Source organism: Herpailurus yagouaroundi, unplaced genomic scaffold (genome assembly GCF_014898765.1).
Source record: "Herpailurus yagouaroundi ecotype Mexico unplaced genomic scaffold, PumYag 100, whole genome shotgun sequence".
Classification (NCBI taxonomy): Eukaryota; Metazoa; Chordata; class Mammalia; order Carnivora; family Felidae; genus Herpailurus; species Herpailurus yagouaroundi.
Window position 1 is genome coordinate 68,099,799 of NW_024412391.1, and position 22,825 is coordinate 68,122,623.

Sequence of the window (22,825 nt, forward strand, 5' to 3'; positions counted from 1 at the left end):
CATTTAGATTAATGTCACATCCTAATATGCTTATAAGTAATTCTGTAGTTTTATGGGTACATTATTGCATCCTACAAAATGGGCTTAAGCTAAAAGATCTTTTTTCTGTCTCATTTCTGATAGATGTTCATTGATTTTCTTCATCATCTTTTGAGTATTTTTAAATTTACCAAAAAAGTGGATCCCATCAATATCTCTGACCACGTACTGATGTTTACAGATGTTCCATGGTAATAATGTTTCTAGGGGATGATATTTTAATGCTTCCCTGTTGGAGGATAATGAGTTTAAACATCATTTGGAAGCTCAATGATCTCTTTATTTGGAGACTGATTCAGAGTATGCTGAAGATCCTAGTTCATTTTGATTTTATGCCAAAAACTTTCTGGGAGTGGTAAATGCAGCACGGAATTCAGGAGCTAAGTGGAAAATATGTCTAATTTTTGTGACTCTAAAGATGAAAGAACAGATTTTATTTTTTTAATTCCCCAACCTAAGCTTTACAGAATTAACTGAAAATTAAAAAAAAAAAAAAAAAAAAAGGTTTTATCCTCTGGATTAGTGCACTGATCTCAAATCAATTATAATGAATGTCTCTGAACAACCTAGGGAAGGAAACACACTGTATTCATCAATTTGTTCACTAAAATGGAGCATAGGGTCTGGTCCACAGTATGAAATAAGTATACATTTGTGGAAAGAATCGAGTTGTTAAAATGATTACATGATTTTGTTCATGATTACAATTAGTTTATAGAGTGTAAACGACGCCTTAAATCAAAATCTGATGATTTTAAGAGCTGAATAATGCTATAATCAGAAAACCAAAGAACTGGTTGTCTTCTCCTACCTAACACAGTGCTGGACACACCATATATGTAAGGTAATATTTAACATATGAATACATTAGTGAAGTCATCAAAACAAATATAACTTCAATGTTTAAACTATCACACTATTTGGTCACAGTATCACATGTTTAATGTTGAAATGATTGTCTTTTCAAGATATAACCATGGTTTCATTCCTGAATCCTCCCTTGTGTTCATTTATTACATATGAATACTAGCTCTTTTTCTTTTCTTTAATTATCTGTAAAACATTGTTCTTTGGTGACATTTTTTGAAATATAAATATATAATCATGTAAAGCTCATTTGATTTTTTGAAGGTCTAATGCCATTTTAGATTTAGAATCTTCTTGAAAAATAAAACTTAAGGCTGCTATTTCTTTCTTATTGCAATAGAATAATAGCAAATACCTACTAGATATTATTCACTTTGATCTATCCATTATTTTAAAAGAAAAGAATGCATATTAGCCTGGATCCTAAAGCTTACCACTATTTTTATGACAATTTTTTCCTTAAAATAAAATGACATGCATTAATTATAGGATTCATAGAAAATAAAGAAAAGTATAAAGAGAATTTTAAGTTCATATGACATTTCTGAATGAAAGTTTTTGTGTTTTTCTAAGCTAATTCAAATATATTTTCCCTGTTATTGGGAGATTATACAGGTTTCATAAACCCTACTAAGACTTTAAAGAAATGAATATCTATACTTTTTTTTCCATTCACCAGGAGTAACTATAAATAGATACTCTTCATACAAGGATATGAGTTGAATAGAATGTGTTTATCTGACGTTATTAGAAAGAATATATCTACATGCTAGGACTTCTATACCAGAAATGATTTAAAGCAATTTATACCAGCTCATGTTGGAATAATGGGAAGAAAATGACATATACTCACTGTGTTGAAATTTGTAGGAAAATATTCTTGCAGAACTCCCATAAAATGTTTAATTTCAAAAGCAAAGAAAAATTTCATTCTCATTAGGATAGCTATTATTCAAAAAGAAAAAAGAAAGAACAAAGAGAAGAAAGAAAGAAAGAAAGAAAGAAAGAAAGAAAGAAAGAAACAAGAAACTAACAAGTGTTGGTGAGGATGTGGAGAAATTGGGGCCTTTGTACATTCCAAAAGCAAGTTCAAAGCTCATAAATTTTGAACTATTTTTCAAGGTTAAAAATAATTCTAAGACAAAAATGCACTTGATATTTCTCAGGTTTTTTTTTTTCTGTGATATGATCAATAAAGAATAGTAAGCCAAATGAGAGCTTCATATTCTGTTCATTTAGTTTCAATGTGTTTAGATGTGTTTAGTTTCAATGTGTTTAGAACATATAAAAATGACTAATTTTGTCATCTCCCTTTTGGTAAACACATCTAAGCTAGTGAGAAGCACATTTATATTCCCTGTCAGACAAAAATATGTGGAAAGATGTCAAAAGTAGACAGGACATACATGATACCTTTTCTCACAACTAAAATATATCTTAAAATATCAAGTGTGGTACCGAGAGTAAAATGACATGAGCTAATAAAAAACCTTCATCTTAATACCATCTCTCTGCATCATATGGAGTATATTTTTTATGGAATGTATAAGAAAGACGTAAGAATATCTACATATCTAATGACTTACAGAGTAAAAGAATTTATAACTAACAAAGACCTTTGTGATATGAGTTCTGTTAGGAAATAGCTAAAGGAGCTAAAGCAAATGCTAATTAAAGGGTTTTAAAGTGAAAATGGGGAATGGGCTAGATGGGCAATGGGCATTAAGGAGGGCACTTGTTGGGATGGGCACTGGTTGTTATACATAAGTGATGAATCACTAAGTTCTATTCCTGAAATGATTATTGCACTACATGTTAACTAACTTGGATTTAAATTGAAAAATAAATTTAAAAAACTAAAGTAAAAATGTGGCAAATCAAATTAAACTATGATACAGACAGAAGAACTATCAAGAGGTGCTGAGGAGGAGTAGACTGCTCACTTAGAGACAGGTTGCACAGACACCTTTATGCAATATTTGGAAAATATCCAAGATCAGCAAATACCTCAGTTACTTTCTTGGCTTTTACATGGCTCCATACCTCACATCGATATGCACCAGAATGCCCAACTTTCACATATTTTTCAAGTCAGAAAAATGCGCCCTGGGGATTAACATGTATAGATTTCTATTGGAGGTCAGGCATAAAAAAGAATGGTGATGAATACTTGTAATTCGATCCTCATTTATTTTAGCAGCTTGTTAATTATCAAACATAATCAGTGTTTCCTAATCACTCTGTAGCTGAAAACAAGGGTTCATGTTGGATGATTTAACAGACCGTAATGTAGGATTTATAATCCAAATATCCTTTTCCTACCTCTGAAATACATACCTAAAGAAATAAGGTTAGGAAAATGCAGCTGTTTAAAAATAACAAATCTTAACCATTGGCCAGAAATCTGTGTCCATAAAGGACATGCTCAGTAGTTACAAAACACATTTTCCTTTGAAAGTGAACTACCAGGAGAATAGGATGTTTAGCAATTCATACAATTAAGAGCAATAAAAATGTGGGATATTACATCTTGGAGTAAAGATCAGACACACTGAGCTAAGTTGTTCTATGCAGCCTTGCGCAAAAAGATCGCTGAAGAAGACAGGCATTAGAATCTTCCAGAACTTTGCTCCAACTTGAGTGATTTCTGAATCCATATACCCGAGACAAGGCAGGGAGTTGGAGATAGGGAGGATTATGGGAAAAGTGTGCAGAGAAGCACTTAGGTCAGACTCTCTAGATGTGCAGTCGTGGTGGGTACTCTACTGAGCAGAATGCCTCCCAGACTTAGCGGGCTCTGTCGCAATTTCCTTTGAAGTCCTAAGAAAGTAATCGATCATTCTTGATTCATCATTTCTGGGTGCAGAGATCATGCTCTGGTGAGCAGGCCCATTTGTCATTAAGGTTGGCCTGAGACAGCGGAGGGCAGAAAAGGGCAGCTCAGTTCCCACTCTGTCACGCGTTTGCCTGGAAGCTGCAGCTTTCCTACATTTTCTCCAAAAACTGTCATCTTTCCCATCAAAAACTTTCACATAAACACGTGGTGTGTTACTCTAATGGATAGTCAATCAAATATATTCTGGTTCTAGTTGCATTTATTAAGTTCAAACAAGTCCACATAGGTACTGAAATATGTTTAACATATTTTTTTTTGTTTGCTTGTTTTCCAGGGGGATTTTATTTAGCTTCCCCGGGGGGGGGGGGGGGGGGGGGGGGGGAGTGACTAATTTCATGAGAAAATAGGCCAATTCACTGAAACAATCCTTTCCATGAAAATGAGAAATCCATTTCCATATAATGGCAAGTCACATTAATTCCCTGTGACTTAGGTCCTTACACAAAAAATTGGGAGAAAATTATGCTTTTTGTATGTTTCTCAGAGGTACTCCAGGTAGTAATGAGATGGTGTCTTTAGAGTCTAGGAGTTCCCTGAGGAGATGTACAATACAACTCAAATTACCACTCCATTATGATTTATCTTTGCTTTATATAAGCTGTTTACTGTTAGCAGCATTTTCCATGTAGAAACCTTTTATATTGCCGAAGTGCATTAGCCATGATGTTTATTTCTACTCCTTGCTTGTAAAGGGTCGGAGGCTACAAAACAGAACTCTTAACTGCATTAGGCATAACTATTGTCTTCCAGCACTAATTTGTCCTTCCTTAAATGACTTCTATACAGCAAGCAGCTTTGAAAACGTGAGCAAGAGCTCCCAAGGGACAAGTGAAATGCAACACAGTGGTACAGGAAAGCTAATTTCCAGTCGCACGAAGGCAATGTAAGATGGGCCCAGCTAACATTGTAAAGCAGAGATAAACAGCACACTCTCTCCGCCATGCCTGGCCTTATGTGCAAGGAGCTGAGGTCCCTCTTGCACCCTCTCAGCAAGTCAGCCCTCCGGGAGCTACCATTCTCAGTCATTGGGGCCCCATCACCAAGACTCAAGCTTACTATCTCTCATTTTCAGGGCCCAGGATAGTCTCATCCATTTTTTTTTCCTCCTGCCAAGTGAATCTATAGCACTGGTTCTTCTCAGGTCTCAGGGCTGCCATCTTAGTTTATTCACCTCACCTCTCCTAGAGTATTCCGGCTGCCACCAGCTACCACCAGGCTGTTTTTCCTGAACCTGAACCCATTTCTACTTTGAACTCATCTAGTAAACTTGTGTCCGACTTTTGCCTCAATCTCAGGACCCTCTATCATTTAAGTTAAAGCACTGTAATGGAGCAGTTTAAAACACTGGGGTGATGGCCAAAAGATTGCACTTCCAATTGCTGACTGTTCGTTACCAGCTGCAGGACTCTCCAGAAAATTGCTTCTTTAATTCTCAGCTCCTTCAGCTGAGAAGTAAGAGAAATAATCCTTCCCTCTCCCCCTCTCCAAGGGGTGGTTGTTAGGAATAAGAGACAATGTAGGCAAAGTGTTGAGCACAGTGTCCATCACGCTATCTGTAATAAGTAGTAGTTGCTGTTGTTGCAAAATCTGGCTTCATTCCAGCCATGAAAATCACATCTTTTAAGAGTGGACAACAATAAGGGCCCCTGGGTGGCTCAGTAAGTTAAGCGGTTAAGCATCTGATTTTGGCTCAGATCATGATCACACTGGTCATGAGATTAAGCCCCATGTGGGGCTCTGTGCGACAGCAGGAAGCCTGCTTGGGATCTTGTCTCTCTGCCCCTCCTCCACTCATGCACTCTCTCTCAAAATAAATATTTTTTTTAAAAGAGTATACAACAACACAATAATAGTGATAGTAGCTAACATTTGTTCAGTACTTCCTAGATATCAGGTCTTAGTGTAAGTGCTTGACATACATCAACCCGTTAATTCTCAAAATATTCCCTTAAAATAGATATGATGGTTGCCTTCATTTTACTAACAACAGAAGTGTGGCACAAAATGATCACATGATTCCTAGGTTACACCAGGAAGTGGGGGGGGGGGTGGAGCTGAGACTCAAATCTAGTAAACCTGGATCCAGAGCCTGTGTTCCTGGCCTATGCCTCAATGGTTCCCCGATTCAATCTCTTTGCCATTCCCTCCCTGGAACCTGTGGGCTGCTATTTCTCTTTTTTGGAATTTCTTCCCTTTCAACTCTAAAGTTCCCTACCTTACGCATTATTCGAGTCCCACTTCAGGTCCCCCTTTTCCCAGAAAATGCTTCCAGTTCTCACTGCATTCATTCTTTTTCTGAACTCTAACAATCCTGTGTTACATAATGTGGCACTTAATTACACACTGCATCATATTATTTTAAAGTTTTTCTCACCCATGTTGTTTGCCCTTAGTAGCCTTCTAGGACCTTGAAAGCCACAACTCTATCTTTCCTATGCACAGCACAGTACTGAGTCATTGGGGTGGGTTCTCAATCAAGACATGGAGATTGTTATATATTGTAATCTTCTACATAATATTGCTTTGCCTGTATAGTGCTGTTTCCTGCATTTTATATATGCTACCTCATTTGAATTGCAGGCAATTATTCACATACAAAAATACTCAGTAAGTATTTGATAGGTCATGTTACCAGGCTTGAATAGAAAGCAAGCTTAGTATCTCTCTGGAACCTCTCTTCTAACCCAAACTCACACAATTCCTGAATCGTCCTCAGAAGCATGAGGAGCTGTGACAGATAAAAACAATCTTTCTAAAGTTTGAGAATACCAAGTTTGGGGATCTGCAGAATCTTTAGATAGATCCATTTTTTTTTATTTAAGGCATTTTGAGAACTTATAATTTTCTAAGAAGACAATTTCCTTAAGAGTCATACATAAGTAGAGCTCTTACCACCAGGCAATTTCTTCTGACATTTTCTTTAAAATTTCGATCTTTCCTCTTTCATTGGATGACTCCTCCTTGCAGCTTTTGGTGTTTTGCTAAGTGCTTCCTTCCCCCTCCTCTGTGATTATAGCCTCTAACATGGCCAGGCGGTTATGAAGTCCACTCTTTAATCAACGTTTGTCCATGTGAGGCATAATTGGTCTTTTCATCTTACTAGCGATGATGAGCTGCCTATCCAGGCTGGCAATATTTTATTACTTCTCAGTAATACCCCTCCAAAATGGAAATAATTTAATGTTTGGACTATTTTGGCAGCCTTTCTGATTCTCAAATAAATTGTGCTAAATATAAATCCATGTTTACTGAGAGACCTCCCACAGTGTTGAAGATATTTTGATTATCTTTGAAATTAGAACAAAGCCGACTTAGATATTGGGCTTTTAAAATGTAATTCTCTGTACAAAGTGCAGCACAAAGTCAATTTCAGTTCTATGTTCCCTCCAATCAAACATCTTCACAGAGAGGTGAACTTGCCTTTATCCTTTCTAAGGAGGGCAGGTAGCATTCCAAAGCCATACCACTTCTGGCTTCCCCACCAGGTTCCTAACAGTCCAAAGAAGGGGAAATTTATAAAATGTTTTCTTATGCTTCGACTCAGATGACAAGTAGTTGCTAGAACAGTTCTTCAAACTATACAGTATATCTGAGTTTTATACTTGGGCTCCTAAAAGGAATTCATAAAGCTTAATCCCTAAGTTCCTAAAATACAGGAAACTGGCACAACAAAATTTCTTTCATTTTGTCCTCTGGTAATAAAATACCCAATTTCCTGAAGGAAAAGACAAACATTTTTGAGTGCTACTGTGCCAAGCAGTTGGCTACACAGTTTTCACAGATATTACCTAATTATACCTTAGACACTTTGAGGAAATTTTAAGCCTGTTTCATGGGTCAGTGAAATAGGTGACTATCTTTTCCTGTGACAAATTGTGAAGATCACAATTTTTAACATCAGTGTTTTTTAAGGGCCTTGAAAAACATATACATTCTAACTGTGACAATATTAGGGGTACTCAGTTATAGTTGTTGAACTAGGTCAAGGGAACCTAGAATAAATAAATAAAGAACAAAAAAAAGAATAAATATTCCTTTTGGTTTTAGTTTTCTTTATTCATTTATTTTAAAATGTTTATTTATTTATTTTTGAGGAGAGGAGAGGCAGCGAGAGAAGGAGAGAGAGAATCCCAAGCAGGCTCTGCACTGCCAGCACAGAGCCTGACCTGGCGCTTGAACCCATGAACTGTGAGATCATGACCTCAGCTGAAATCAAGAGTCAGATGTTTAACTGACTAAGCCACGCAGGTGCCCCTCCACTTCTGTCTTATTGAAAATATTCAGTGTTTAAAGTTTTTGGTGTTGCTGTTGCTGTTGTTTGGTTGGTTTTGTTTGTTTGTTTGTTTGTTTGTTTTTTCCCTCTCCCCAGCTTGGGCCAGTCCCAGTCTGGTAAAACTGTCAATGAAGATGCTGCTTCTCTGTTATTCATTTCACTTCTTTCCTTCCTCAAAGTGGTATTTTTGAAGAGAAGCTTCATGAAGAACAGCAAAGCCTTACATGGCTGGTGCAGTCATAAGCTGCATCAGAGTATTCTCCAGGGTAGGTGTGTAGTCTCTCTTTCCTTCTTGGATGTATTTGTGGTGTTTTCAGAGGTACTTTCTCTGGGTCATCTTCTATATTACAATTCCCTTGATAAGTCAATGCCTACTCCAGTAGGCTGCTTTACTCCACCTGGACTGCTGGTTCCTCTCCTGGGTCACTTGTGGTTGAGGTCATCCTCCAGGGACATGCCCCTTCAGAATGGCAGATGGGCCACAGCATCCTAACATGAATCGCTCAGGGGGCCCCCCAGAATAAAGGGCCCCTCTTTTCCAATGAGATGCAACTCCATTCTCTTTACTCTATAGGCAGGTATACCATTCCAGTTAATCTTTTGGCTTTTGACCTCTCGGTGAGAATCAGATACTAATTCCACTGGAACTGATTTCATAACATCTCAAGATATAACTTACCTAGTATGGTTTACTGAAGGCATGAAGTTTGATCGAGGTTATATTTCTCCATACTTTATTAATACATCAAAAGGTCAGAATGTGAATTCTAAGATGCATACATTTTATTGAGTGAAAGGAAAATTTCTAGTGTCCGGTCCTTTGCACCTTTTCTTGAAATTGCCAATGCTCACCATAAGCCCTTAGTCATAATTGCTGAAGATGCTGATGGAGAAGATCTGAGTATACTCATTCTGAAATTAGCTAAAAGTTGGTCTTCAGGTTATAGCAGTCAAAGTTCCAGGTTTTGGAGACAAGAGAAAGAAACAGCTTAAAGACATGGCTATTGCTACTGGTGGCAGTGTTTGAAGAAGGACTGACTCTAAATCTTGAAGATGATCAGCCTTACAACTTCAGAAAATTTGGAGAGGCCATCATGACCAAAGATGATGCCATGCTCTCAAAAGAAAAAGGTGACAAGTGTCCAGTTGAAAAATGTCATCAAGAAATATATTGAACAGTTAATATCACAATTAGTGAATATGAAAAGGGAAAGTTGAATGAACATCTGGTAAAACTCTCAGATGGAACAGCTGTGCTGAAGGGTGGTGGGACAAGTGATGTTGAAGTGATTGAAAGGAAAGACAGAGGTAGAGATGCCCTCAATGCTATAGAAGCTGCTATTGAAGAACGCATTGTTCTGGGAGGGGGTTGTGGCCTGCTTTGGTGCATTCCAGCCTGATTCAATAACTCCAGCTAATGAAGGTCGAAAAGTTAGTACAGAAATTATTGAAAGAACACTCAATATTCCTACAATGACCATTGCTAAGAATGCAGGTGTTGAAGGATCACTGATAACTGAGAAAATTATACAAAGTACCTCAGAGGTTGGTCATGACACTATGCTTGAAGATTTTTGGGATATGGTGGGAAAAGGAATCACTGACCCAACTAAGTTTATAAGAACTGCTTTATTGGATCCTCCTGGAGTGGCCTTTCTGTCAACTACAGCAGAAGCTGTAGTCACTGGAAGTCCTTAAGAGAAGGACCCTGGAATGGGCGGAATGGGTGGCATGGGAGGTGACATGTTCTAATTCCTAGAATAGCGCTTTACTATTATAAATGCACAGTGAGAGGAAGGTCAAAGCAGTGCTCCTCAACAATAACTTTAGAGACATCAGCTGAAGGAAATGACTGAGGAAAAGGCTGACTGGTGGTTAAGAAAATCACAATATGGAGCCTGGGTGACTCAGTCAGTTGAGCATCAGACTCTTTGATTTCAGCACAGGTCAGGATCCCAGGGTCATGGGATCCTTCACTGAATGTGGAGGCTGCTTAAGATTTTCTCACATTCGCTCTCTAAAATAAAATTTTAAAAAGTCACTATAACCATCAGTTACTAGTTTCAACTGACAACATTTAATGGTTTACTGCGGTCACCGTATTACATGCCTACAAACAACTTATTTTGTGTCTTTAAATAAAAAGACATTTGTACATTCCTGTACCGAATGCAAGAGCCACGTACCAACGTACTACTTTCAACATAAATCACTGGGGCATTTTTACAACTATTCTGTTAAAATTGGGATTTTAGTGCTTGCCATCTCCAGATGAAAAGTTAAGAAGCAGCCTCTCTGTGGAAAGCAAGAATAATTGTGTGGAAAGTAGATAAATATCCAATTATGTGACAACCTTCGTGTAATTAAAATTTGTTTAAATTTTAAAAAGAAGAAGGAGGAGGAGGAGGAGGAGAGGAGCACATGTCCTGGAGCCAGGTGACAGACCTGGGCTCAAATCCTGGCTCTGCCACCAACCTGCCAGATAATCAGGAGGAAGTTACTGAAATTCTCCATGCCTGCTACTGTAATCTGTGAATGGTGATACTAACTGGTGGTAGTGTTTAGCCTCATCAAATAATATGGGGGTATAATATATATCAGTGTCTTAGCACAGTTCCTAGCTTATAACAAGCACTCAGAAAGTGTTAATTATCACATACAGAAGAGTCTGGCCTCTACTATATTAGTCTCCACATTAGAGACCTCAAATCCAACTAGAAACAAAAGATATGTTTGTGCTCTGTTTCTGAGAACATTCTGTTACATTAGTTTTCTTGAGTACAGCATATTTATTTCCATTCCCTTCCTGTTTCTCAAATGATTTGTGGTCATTTTTAATAAATGGTAAATATGCAATAACAACGTTAAAATAAGGGTAAAGGCCCTAACGTCATGTAACTGAGGTAGATAATTATGTCCAATGTGCAAGCCAATGGAATTTTTAAAAATTGAGTATTAATTTTAACTCCAGACATAATGGAAGTCATAATGACCCAAGAAAATACGATGCTGTGTAGTTCTTATCCCACAAAGAGTTATCACTTTGCTGAGTTACTTGAACTTCAAGTTTTGAATATGTAAGACAGTGTCTCTATAAAGCTTCAAGCATAAAGGAAGGAGCACTGAAGATTGAAAACCAAACAGCAAACAAACAAAACAGCTTTCCAAAGGTCTCTTTTGATAGTACTGTCTTCAATATACGTGGGGACTAATATTCAAATATTAACAAAAGCACGCATTCTCAAACTTCAGCATGTGTAAGAAACACCTAGAAATAGAGGCACCTGGGTGGCTCAGTTGGTTAAGTGTCTGACAGTGGATCAGGTCATGATCTCATGGTTTTTGAATTTAAGCCCACATCAGGATCTGTGTTGACGGCTCAGAGCCTGGAGCCTGCCTCAGATTCTGTCTCTGTCTCTCTCTCTCTCTGCCCCTGCCTCATTCCTTTTCCCTCCCTCCCTACCCTCCGCCCCCTCAAAAATAAATAAACATTTAAATAAAGCTAAAAAAAAAGAGAAAGAAACACCTAGAGATTAAATGAAGATTCCTAAGCCTGCCCCTGGAAGAAATGGGGGTGCAGAGTGTCCAAGAATCAGCTATAGATGGGCACTACAGTAAAGTTTGCTACAAGGAGGGCTCGGACCTCGCTCACAAACAATTGGCCAAATGTGGGCACAGCTGCTCTCACTGGGCAGCAACCACTTAAGAACCACAGATAAGACACGATTATGAAGTTCTCATTTCTGTGCCTCAGACCCTCTTCGGAAGGCAACAATCTTACTCCTAATACTCCTAGCAAGAAAGTTAGTTTCAGAATTAATGGGTGCTTTTTAATGATGCATCAGATGCAAAGACGATTTAGTTATTTAGCAGAAAACACGGGTATTTTAGTATTTAGTAGAAAATAAAGATAGTGAAAAAGTATCTTTAATTACAAAATGTTAATAATCATTCGAAAAATATGAACAAATCTATGAAAATGGAGGGGGGCGTTAACATATTCTACACAAGGGAAAAGAAATGGCCAATAAATACATGAACAGATGGTTGACCTCATTATTAATAACATAAATTCAAACTGAAATAAACAACAGTTTTTTATGTATCAGACTCGGAAAGGAGAAAAGATCTCTGTTAACACATTCATAATGATATACAGATGAGAAAAAGGGCATTTCCATACACTTAGGTTGCAGAGAAAATTGCTACATTTCGCAAAGGAGATCTAGCAATATGTGTAAATTTTTATAAGTGCTAAATTTTGGCTAAAACAGTTACTCATCTTAGTTGGCCCTGAAAAAAAATAACTGTGTATATACATTTACAATAATGTATAAAAATGTTAGTTTGGCAACGTTCATCAAAGTACTCTTTAGGAAAAAAGAACTTAAATGCCCAACAACTAGAATTAGTTAAAAATTATAATATTCATTACAATGCAATACTATAAAAATACTAAAAACTACAATGTGTAATTATGATGTCCACAAAAATGCCCACAAAAATATTTAAGTGCCAAAAGTCATGAAAACTTATGCATAGTCTGATCCCATTTTCCTATGGAAAAACTGATTGCATGGGGTAGAAAAAAATCCTAAAGGTTTTACATCACCATAGTAATTACAAATGTTTGTAGTTAAAATAAAAATTGACTTTAATGATTTTTTTATCTTTAACTTGAATTTATCATCAGAAAATACAATTACATATTTTTTTCTTAAAAATATATTAAATAAAATTAAAACATATGTGATTTAACCACGTAAAGTAGGTGATTTGTGTGAATCAAAAAGTATGTTATTCAGGAGTATAACACTATGGCTTTTCTTTGGCACCAAAAAGAACTACATGTTAGCTGGGTTTACATTTCCTTCTCTTAACTACTTCCTTGGATATCTAGTCGCTGTAGAAATATCTGGGAGTTACACAAAAATCAAAATTGAGTGCAAAGACACATTCTGACCTGTACTTTTAAAAGTACTATATAACTTTCCCAAGAAGGAAATATTCTGATCATTGAGACACTTTCAATATTTTCTCTTCAATGCCTCAGAGACTTCCACTCAAAATAACTCTACCTTGAACAATACAATAACTTGGGGAAGAAAAAAAAAACGTTATGGGAATTGTGTTCCTCCAATGTGTAAGGAGAAAAATAGTCCAAAAAAATAAACCCAAGACCAAAAGGAAAAAAAAATCACCATTCAATTATTTTTACCCTCATAGTTTCTTGAAGAGTTCATTTCTGAATTTTTAGAAAGCTCCTGAAAATCAATATCAATATTTACTTATCTCTTCTACTGTTTTCCCAACATGAATAATGTTTTGAAGTAAACATTTGCCTTGACACAATATGTATTTGAGCCAGAGATGGTTTTGTCTCTGGTTAACTTATAAGCTGCTCTACTTTTCAGAATCCATCACATACAATTGGGAATTATGATCATTATCGTTATTGAAGTTTCTTGTCTTTGTAGGCTGCTTTGCAATGTATAAAACATTTTCAAACGCAATGCGTTCCTTTCGTTTTTATTTTCTGACATTCTTGTGAGGTAGGTAGAGAAGATATCATTTTCTTGAGAGAGATGTGACTTATAAAAGGTAAAGCTATTTAGGTAAGATCTATTTATCTTGTCACTATCTCAGTATACTAATGGTGCTTTAACAAGCTACAGGTCTTCTTGTGGGATCACACAGTGTATAATTTACAGAAGAGACAAAAGATTTAGTCTCAAATCTCGGTGAATAAAGAACCCATGGCCTTGGAACCTGTAGAAGGAGATGAACAGCTGGGCCTCTATGGGTTCCAAAAACCATAGTGTCACCAAAAGAAAATCGAACTTATTTTTTAAGAAGTAAAAAGCCTGAAAATAAAAGCCTTTAAATTCCAACAATGGCATATAAAATTTTGATATGTTTTTGATAATAACTAATGATATACCCTTGACTAATATTCTTGTTTTCAGACATGAACAAGTTCTAAAAAATATTTGTAAGGCGAGTAGAGTTTATGAATAAAACAGAAGCGTATCAATCGGGGTCAGAATTACTTTGTGCTTTGACTGGAGACTGGTATTAATACAAAACTGGCATTAGCTTCACTTCCCAGAAGTTTTAAGACTGTTTAATCTAATATTCCCCCAAAGGGTATTCCATGACCATGGAATCCTCTTGAAAACAGATTTAGAGTTGACTATTTTTAGAAAACCCAATATACGACACTGCCCTTTCAGACATTCATAAGGCAAAGTGGTATACTATAAACGACCATAGAGGTTTATGCAATATGCACTGCCCCAAATTTTTCAATCCCTTCTTATAAAATCTATTTTCTTCAACAAAACCTATTTAACTTTTCATGGAACCAGAATACCAATATGTTACTTGAGTCTTTTTTGTTGTTGTTGTTAGCACAGAAACAAACTAATTTTGAAATAATAACCAAAGAAAAATATCCCTTATAAAATACATTTTGTTCTCTCATAAACATTATAGGATGCTCATTTTAAATTACCTTAGATTATTGGAATTTCAGCACAGTGCTCTAAAATTAGCGGTTGCAGTCACTTCGGAGCAAAGGAGGCAGACACAAAATACTGATTGTTGTAATTTACTCACTCTGTTCTGTAACAAACATGTCAAGACCTAGAGGCAGGATGTGTAGGATCACACATTACTCTAGAAATAGCAAAAACTTACTCTCTAAGCATTCAAAAAAACAGTGTGCCCAAGTTTTGAATTTTATGTTTTAATTAAAAAAAAAATTTAAGCTAAAACTAGAGCCAGGTTTCTTCCTTCTTTAATGAAACACTCAAGAATGTGTGATCATATCCAATATTGGTTAAGTAAGACTACTAGGATTTTTTTTTAGTGAAACTCAAAAACTAGAGATTTATCGATGTATAAATTGGTTTCTTTGAAAAAAGGATTAAGGAGAATAGCAAAAAAGTACAATTTATTTTGATAATTTCTATTTCTGTATTTATAAAAGGGGTGGTTCTGTAGCTTGTGTGTGTATATACATACTGTGCATCATACAGATATATTCATATTGATATGTATATCTATATCTATATGATACAGCAGAATATGTTCATATGACCACTTCAGGAAATGGACTGCTCCTGTTTACAATGATCTTATTAGTATACCATTAAGTTGTTAAACCTCTATTTAGCTCTTCTCGTGGCTGCCATCACAGATGTGACAGCCAGCTCATCACCAGAATCAGGCCTGTTGTTAGACACCCCCTTAAGCTTAAGAGATTAAGAAGCAAGCCACGTCATTTTCCTGATATTTGTCATAGTGACAAGCCAGAATTAAGTACAGCTGGAAAGAACTAGGCAATCTTGTCTCTAGAGTTTTCTTCTTGAGAAGAATGAAGGTCAATCATGATGCCAAATATTGGTCATGGGAGCAATAAAAAACACAGCACTACCCAACCAGTCCTGGATTGCCTACAAATGTGGACAAAGAGAAGAAGGATGCTTAAATGAGAGCAAGTCTTTCTGAGATGAGACTGCTTCCCATATTTTCTTCAAGGACCTTGAAGTTATCAAAACCCAGAAAACTGTACTTTAGAATTACCAACCAGTCCTAAATAAAAACAAAGATCTCTACTTACCTACCCCTGTAGACCACACTGTAAAATCATGATCACTGATTTTTGAGACAGGCTGATAGAGCTTTACTATTTTCTCTTTATGTAAACTTTGATAAATGGCTTATTCTCCCTAAGCCTCAGTCTTCTCACCTATAAATGAGGGATCACTGTCATTTCACAGGATTGTTATGTCATTAAAGGTTATGTATGTGAAGTGCTTAACACAATTACTGGCTTACAGTAAGTGCTTCATAGTAACTAATGTTATTGTATTATTGGCATTCACATCTACCAGTCGCCCAGGCAGAGAGAGCACTAGGAAAACATCTCTCCTGTTATTTCACTATGTGTGTTCATCTGTGGTTCCTCATTATCTTTCCCCTAAATTCCCCCCAGCCAAAGCTTCTTCCCTTGCATTTTCATCATTATCACCAGTCTTTCTGTTCAGGACAGAATTAATTTACAGCTAAACTGGAAAGAGTTTCCTTATTTCTGGGGATGTGTTGTTACCTGGATTTGGTTGTTTTAAGAGAAAAACAGTGGGATTTATGATGTGCTATTTAAACCCAGAACTCCCTATCTACCCCCCCAGAAGTGTGTTTCCTGACGCTTTTCATCCAGCATAAACTATTAGACAGCCTACCATGACAAGTGATGAGGGGAGCAAACGTACCCTGCTGGTAATTTCTACCTTAGCTCCTTCAAAGTCAAGATTTGCTGCACTTAGTGCGGCAAACTGTGGGTGCTAAATGACATTTACTCTCATTATCATCATAGTTATCTTTCTTTTGTGTGTGTGTGCCTTGTTCCTAACAAATAAATTTACCTCTTAAGGGCAGATAAAATGTTTTAGTCATCTTAGGATCATCAGTTTCTAACAGAGTGCTGAACAAAAAGAAAGCCGTTTATTATATTTGTTACACTGAACTGAACAGAGCCACAAAGAATTTCAGGATAACAATTTCTAATAGGTTATAAAACATCTGTAATTATCTGAGCATTAGGGAGGACCTTGACATACCGAAAAATTGATTTGCTATAGTAGTACACCTCAAGTATTCTATAGTCTTGAACATGTAGCTGACATTCATACATTTCATTTTAATTGCTCATACTCTTGCCCCTCATCCATTAAAATTTTCTTTAATGTTTATTTATTTTTGAGAGAGAGAGAGAGAGAGAGAGAAAATGAGCAGGGGAGGGGCAGAGAGAGAGGGAGACACAGAATCTGAAGCAGGCTCCCGGCTCTGAGCTGTCAGCACAGAGCCCGACATGGGGCTTGAACCCATGAACCGCGAGATCATGACCAGAGCTGAAGTTGGACGCTTAACTAACTGAGCCACCCAGATGCCCCATCTTGCCCCTACTCCTAACTCACAAATAAGTTATTCAAAATAATAGTAACACTCCTTCCCTTCTTTCCTTCCTTTCCCTCCTTTATTCCACAAATGTTTACTTAGTTACCACTCTATACAAGCACTGAACCAAATCCTGGGGGCTCAGAATTGAATGAGATATTTCTAATATCTTTTGGGAGTTTATATTCTGTTAAGCATAAGAGACAGGAAATCTACCTTTCAAGTACACCATGAAAAGTAGTATCAATACAGAATGCACCAATACTATAAAAGAGCAGAGGTGGGTCAGGGATGACTTTCTATACACATTGGGGTGGCTATACCCAGTGCAGATTTTGTGAAAGATAGACTGCAGTGGAATGAAGAATGACTGGGACACAAACAGACCATGGCCATGGAGTACTACTTCAGGAAATAGAATATAGAAAGAAATGTAATGGTTGAAAGTTGATTAGCGTTGTAAGACAAAGCCAAGGTACAATAATGTGAATTTTTATAAGAGTAAGGCACAGATTGCTTAGATTTATGATGAATTGCCAGTAAGTGGAGAAAAATGGAGAACGGTTGATAGAGCATGTTCTCTCAGGGGATAGGATAACCTGGCATCCAAACCACACTAATCATGATAATGCCTTATTAAGGGGGTGAAGGTAACTTAAATCCCACCACATATCTGCAAGAGTTTAGATGAGAGCCATAAAAGGATTAATGGATTCCTGGAGCAGTGTGGCAAATCCAGGACAGGCCAGGGGAGTAACTGTTCCCAGGGAAGGCAATAAGGGGTACTTTGTCTATAGAGAATTTTTATATAATGGCAACACCTACTAAAAGTTAGTTTGATTTTTATTATCCCCTTGCACTGTCACTTCTAAACAATGTTAGTAATAAAGTATTTCCCTCAGTCAAATTTTGACTGGACTAAATTTCAAATCAATGCTGGCCAACAAAATGTTATGAAATGATGTAAGTATTCTATACATACAACACTGTATGGATGTTCTATACATCCAACACTGTCCTATCCAACACTGTAGTCACTAACTATATGTGGCTATTCAACATGTGAATTGCAATTAATGTGACTGAGGAACTGTAGTTTTAGTTCCTTTAATTTTAATAAATTTAAATTTATTATAAATAACCATTGTGGCCAGTGGCTACCATATTGGACATTTCAGTTCTAATAACTACTATGGTTTCTTCTGTGTTTCAATTTTATAAATAAATAAAATTTCAATATACATCTATTATGATTACACAATTTAATATCTGAAATAATTTATACATATGCATGTGTATAGCATTTTATTACTTATCTTTTAATAAATGCTATTGTGGATGCATGTTAATTCAAAGAATTCCTAGTTATACAGTTGACCCCAACTCATATACACCCAGGCACATACAATTTATTTTGAGAATAAGTTCATAGTAGTTTGGAATCATCAAAGTTCGTTTCCGCGCAGCTCATGTCTCTGTGACACTAGATCTGAATTTAAACAGTAATTTACAAAAACATACTGATAGCATAATGATATAAAAATAAAGAATCAGACATTTATTTACTTTAATTCTATGTTTGTGTATAACTCTTTGGAGTCTATGTATTAAAAATTTGGAAATTTGCAGAAGACTAGAAACTGAACTTGGAATGTCATAATCCACTACTATGATAGACCACTGTGTGGATTTTTTTTTTGTTTTCTAAAAATACATTAATGTAATTTAAAAATACAACATATTATATTTTTGTACTATAACATTTATTTCTTAATCGCATATATTCATGTAAAAGTTCAGTAAAAATGTTTAACTGTATTACTTTTCTAGTCATCTTAATCATTTATTTAATTTCATGATTATTACTAAAAATAATTCTTTAATATAGAGGAAAATGTTTAAGATAAGCTGTCAAGTCTTCTAGGTACATTACCATATTGGAGTCATCTTCACAACTTATACACAGTCTTGACAGAATATAAGTCTTACTAGGTAAAATTATAGGAAGAACTCATATTATTCTTATATATGGATCTAACCCCTGCAGGAAACCAGAGACTTTCATGACTTCTAACCTAAAAAGCAAGTATTTGGTGTAAGCACAAACCAATTGGTTCTCTACTGGTTTGTCATAGTCCTGTGGAGCAGACAGCATGGTGGTTAGAGAGAGCACATGCTGTGAATTCACACCTTGGCTTTGCTACTTAGACAAGTTCCTTAACCTTTCTGAATCTCAGGTGCTGCCCTTATAAGATTGGAAAATGACAGACATATTTTGTGATGACTAACTCAGATAATATACGTGCAATATCTTAGACAGTAGGTGCCACATAAGTGGTGGCTCCATTCTTATTAGAAAAGGCAATGCAACAAAAGTCCATATTTCACAGAAGACCATGGGGGAGGGGAAGGAAAAAAAAAAGTTATAGAGGGAGGGAGCCAAACCATCAGAGACTCTTAAAAACTGAGCATAAACTGAGGGTTGATGGGGGTTGGGCGGGAGGGGAAGGTGGGTGATGGGCATTGAGGAGGGCACCTGTTGGGATGAGCACTGGTGTTGTATGGAAACCAATTTGACAATAAATTTCATATTAAAAAATATTATCTTCTCTAAATAAAACTAAGACTGTATTCTGACCTAAATAAATAAATAAATAAAAAGAAAAAGCAATGCAGATTCTTGAATTATCTGACTCAACACATTGGTCATTAACATCCTCAAACATCTTTCTCTATTGAGAAGACTATTTTAAAATTATAATCATTACTACTATTATTATTTTCCTTTGCAAAATATTTGAAGTGCTATCAAAAATTGTTATTTTTTTTTTTAATTTGGGGGAAGAGTGGTGGGGTTTTTTTTAATCTTCATTTTTAAAAGAAAAGAAAATGGTGTACCTGAAGCAGTATTATTTTAAGGAAGGAATTATCTGTGATATCTCTTTTATGCCTCGTGAGGGCCGTTAGCTGAATTTTACTAGTATCTCTATACCTTGTGCCATTTCTTTTTTCAGTCCATTAGAGGGGAAAAGATGCTAGGTAGGTCAAAGGAAACCAACTCACTTGGGAATGCATTTTGTTAGCAATATTGAACATGTTGAGTTAACAAACAAAAAACAGAGAAAGACAATCAAAAACTCATATTTCTTAAATTAAGTAATTTTAATAGGCTTTATGCTTTGGTAGTTTCTCATGTCAGGATTATCAAATTAGGGGAGTCCTGAGTAATTAGCTTGCTTGATAGAACTGAATGGACACAGCCAAGTGCTATGTATGTGTCCTGTTCCTTATTCTAATTTCTAATTCTCTTCACTGGAATTCCCTAGACCAGATGCTCTTGACTTACAGAAGGAAACAGTAAAGTGAGTGCAGAGAAGACAAACTAAAGAGTATCAGAGTTAGAGATGAGAGCCCTTTGGGTAAGTAGTTACATAGTTTTAGGATTATTGATTTCTTCTGGTTATAAGAAGAATGAGGAAAAGCAAGCTGAATTAAGATTTCAATACCTCATACTTCATAGAGGTATTTTTGCCAAAAAGTTTTTTCAGTGAAAAAAGGGCTCCCAAATTTTATAAACTGACCAGAGATAATACAGAGTAATATTTTTACCTTGAAGTTGACAACCTCTCCCTACCCCAGCTTCATTTTTTTAATCCACTTGGGAGAATTAAAAAAAAAAAAAAAATAGTGATACCTGTTTCAGGCCTCTTGAAAGATCCTGATGTGATTTTTCTGGGGTGAAGTCTAGGCCAGGCATCAATAATTTTTAATGTCTCTATATAATCCTGTTGTGCAGTGAGGATGGGAAACCACTGTTAGTGACGCTAAAGACTACAGTGGCCACATGAGATCATGTATGCCAAGAGCCCAGTCCAGTACCTGGAAGATGGTAAGTATTCAAAATGTTACATTCCTTTACTCTTTCATTGAAGTGAGTCTAAAGATGATGCCCTAATTGACATGATAGCTTATAACATTTAACAAGAGTGTATATGTTGAAAGAAAGCTGACATTGACCTAGACAAAAGTGGGAATGGATCATAGTATTATCCGCAGTTGGACTTCCTTTCATGTCAGATTTGTCATTGTCACCTACATCACCATCATCACCATTATCATAGACCTCATCTAATCTCCTAGGACTCCTTCCTGCAAGAAAACTCTAGAGTGATGAATGGTGGGGACGGGGAGTTGGACAAAAGTGTGACAAAGACAAATGTTAATGAGGATTTGGGATTTTACCTTGTTCTGCCCAAATACGTTTAAGCCTGCTTTTATTTTAGTGAACTAAAATAAGCAAAAGATAATAAACAGTTTGTTACTGCACTTTAAGATGGAACTTAATTTCATAACATTAAAAGTATGAGAACCAGGGGCACTTTATGTTATAGATCCTTTTCTTTCTCTTGAAAAACTCATTACTGTGCACTATAAAACTGAGGAGGTAACATTTTGCTTTCATTTAAACAATGCTGGGCTCTATTTCATCATTTGCTGAATGACATTTTTCCTGTAATTTCTGAGAGAAGACAGATTTTGCAATAACTAAGTGAAAATATTCAAAACTTCATTGCCTGTATATCAAGGTAAACAGCCTTAGAACTATGAAATGATTACAATAATTAATGGAATGACCATATTGTTAAGGTAGTGCTGAATGCAGATAGGAAAAACTAGGTGGACCTGCCTCTCAGTTCTGACTCGGTACTCCAAAGGGAAAATATTTAATTGCTCTGAGCCTTAGTTCTTTTAGCTATGAGATTATAATACGTTGAAAAATAATTGTAAGATTAGGAGTTAAGCATGTGGTAGTATTTTAAAAAGTATGTCAAACCTCAAAAAAGAAAGTTTTTACTCTGCATCATGTGACAGAAAGTACATCCAGTTCCTTTCTGGTCTAAAATTAGTTGTTCCTTGATTGCACTTTGCTGTTTTCAAATGCAAAAACATTCTTTGAAGCACAAAAGAATTTCTCTTATTGTATATCAAGCCTATAGCACAATCAAAATCTGCTGACAAATGGTACATTTTCCATCACTTGTAAAGGTAGTTGAACAGAAAAAAAAAAAAGAAATATTCGCGAACAATCTTGAGAATATGTCACAAAACTCAAACTCTAAAATCTTTACTGGAATATTTTTAAAATCTCCAAGCATGATTTTATATTTATGTGCAAACTGTAAAAGAAAGCATCATGATTACAACCTTTCAAAACTTGTTTTTCCAGTCACGTGGTTTATGATTACGGGAATTTGAATACTAGATTTTCTCACTGCCACAAATACCATAAGTTTAACATACCTACAATTCAGTCAAGACAGCATCAACAAAATGGCTGAAAAGCGTCACAATTTGAACCTCTTCAGACTTCACCCCATTGAGCAAATTACTTGAACTTCTCCAACTAGGCATCATACTGGGGAATGGCTGTATTTGGAGTCATGATTGGAGAAAGCCTTCAAAAGGTACAATCTTAATTATTTTAAAAGGTAACCAGGGAGTTAATCAGTTATGGCAAATAAGCTATAAGAGCACAGAATGTAGACTTGTTTTGTCTTTTCTTTTTTCTTTTTTTTTTTTTTTTTAAGACAAACTTGGAAAATTCCCTTACCTGGGTAATACTCAAGTTGAAAGAAACATATGAGATTCATTCTGGCAGAACATAACCCAGTAGCTGTCACGCGTATCTTCCTCTGTAGATGATGCATGGGGCTTCTATTAGATTCCTACAACCGCTGTAACAGATCACTACAAACTTGACAACAGAAAATACAGTCACACTTCCGAAG

At 36.0% G+C, this 22,825-nt stretch overlaps 1 protein-coding gene and 1 pseudogene across 1 annotated transcript in view; one reads left to right on the forward strand and one right to left on the reverse strand.

The window, feature by feature from the left end:
• ZNF804B (zinc finger protein 804B) overlaps window positions 1-22,825 on the reverse strand; it is a 542,103-nt gene that overhangs the window by 167,364 nt on the left and 351,914 nt on the right. The gene's annotated exons all lie outside the window — the stretch shown is intronic.
• Window positions 8,782-10,000, forward strand: LOC121028762 (60 kDa heat shock protein, mitochondrial-like; annotated as a pseudogene).